Source organism: Poecilia latipinna, unplaced genomic scaffold (genome assembly GCF_001443285.1).
Source record: "Poecilia latipinna isolate Pla-1442-1.1 unplaced genomic scaffold, P_latipinna-1.0 Scaffold5313, whole genome shotgun sequence".
In the NCBI taxonomy this organism is placed as follows: Eukaryota; Metazoa; Chordata; class Actinopteri; order Cyprinodontiformes; family Poeciliidae; genus Poecilia; species Poecilia latipinna.
The window spans coordinates 1-1655 of record NW_015117929.1 but is presented as its reverse complement, the minus strand read 5'-3'; the positions used below and the strand labels follow the sequence as shown (position 1 = coordinate 1655).

Here is a 1655-nt window from a genome sequence, read left to right as displayed (position 1 = left end):
ACATACAGTGCTGCTTGAAAGTTTGTGAACCATCCAAACATGGCCATTGTTTTCTAAAGAAAAATTATAATAATCATGTAAAATGAACATCCAAAGCTCAAATTGTAATGCGGACCTTCCAGATAAGGAACACAAAGACAAAAAAGATGCATCTTTTTATTATTTATTCAACAAAAGTATTTTATCTGTCAAAGACAGAAAATCTGCCAAGTGCAAAAGTATGTGAACTCTTTCAGTTAGTACCTTGTGGCACCGCCTTTTGCAGCCATTACTTCAACTAAACGTCTTCTGTAACCACAAACAAGTGTCTCACATCTGTTTTTTGGGATTTTTGTCCACTCCTCCTTGCAGAACTCTGCCAGTTGAGAGAGGTTGGAAGGACATCTGGCATGTACTGCCCATTTCAGATCTTGCCACAGCATTTCTATGGGATTGAGGTCTGGACTTTGACTGGGCCAATCCAGGGTGCAAATCTTCTTTCTCTTAAGCCATTCTTTGGTACTTTTGCTGGAATGCTTTGGGTCATTGTCTTGTTGCCTAATCCATTTTCGTCCCAGCTTCAACTCCCTGACTGATGGCAAGAGATTCTGATCAAGAATTTGTTGATAGCCCTGGGAATTGACGGTTCCCTGGATAATATGGAGTCGTCCAGGTCCAGAGGTAGAAAAGCAGGCCCAGACTTTCACATTTCCACCACCGTGCTTCACTGTTGGGAGGAGGTTCTTTTCTTTAAATTCAGTGTTTACTTTTCTCCAGACATGGCGCCTGTGATTGTGGCCAAATAATTCAATTTTGGACTCATCCGTCCAGAGAATGGACTTCCAGAAAGCCTCTAAGTGTTCTCTGGCAAACTTTAAACGTGCAGCTTTGTTCTTTCTTGAGAGCACAGGCTTCCTTCTAGCAACTCTCCCATGAATGCCATGTCTATTGATATTTCGCCTGATTGTAGACGTTGTACATTTATCCCAGACGCTGACAGAGAGGTCTGCAATTCTCTGGAGGTGATGCGTGGGTTGGCCTTTACCTGCATTATTATTTTTCTGGTGCTTCTTTGTGAAAGTTTTGACGGCCGTCCACATCTGGGCAGAGTTGTAGTAATGCCTAGTGCCCTCCATTTGTAAATGATTTGTCTTACAGTGGATGGATGAAACTGGAATCTTTTGGAGATGTTCTTATAGCTTTCCCCAGTCTGATGGGCTGTCACCACCTTCTTCCTGATGTCCTCAGATGTCTCCCTTCCTCTCGGCATTGTTGATCTGGTCTTTATGCCTTGACACAACAGTGGTTTGTTTGGTTTCGTCTCCCTTTTAACCAGTGCACCTCCAAACTTTTCCCAAGGACGTCTCATTTGATTGGTCTGCTTAATTGATTACTCAAGCACTCACATGTGCTTCACCTGAGTCTTTTACCTGATTGTCTTTATCAGTGCAGCTGTGGTTCATTTACTTTTGCAGATGCTCTGATTCCGTTTTTCATTTAGTTTACTTTCAACTCCCACATTTTCCTCAAAACAAATGAATGGAATTGATTAACATAAACCTGACATTTCATATACAAAAACTGGTGATGAAAAAATAAGAAAATCATGGTAAAAATAAAGAAAAATCTAAACTACTCAACTAGTTCACAAACTTTCAAGCAGCACTGTATGTGTC

At 41.1% G+C, this 1655-nt stretch overlaps 1 long non-coding RNA gene across 1 annotated transcript in view; it reads right to left on the bottom strand.

Moving 5' to 3' along the window:
- LOC106943450 (uncharacterized) overlaps window positions 1-1647 on the bottom strand; it is a 9974-nt gene extending 8327 nt beyond the window's left edge. The window contains exon 1 of the long non-coding RNA XR_001423920.1: window positions 1556-1647. This is a non-coding gene — a long non-coding RNA (uncharacterized LOC106943450). The remainder of the gene's footprint in view (window positions 1-1555) is intronic.
- Window positions 1648-1655: the final 8 nt, after the last annotated feature.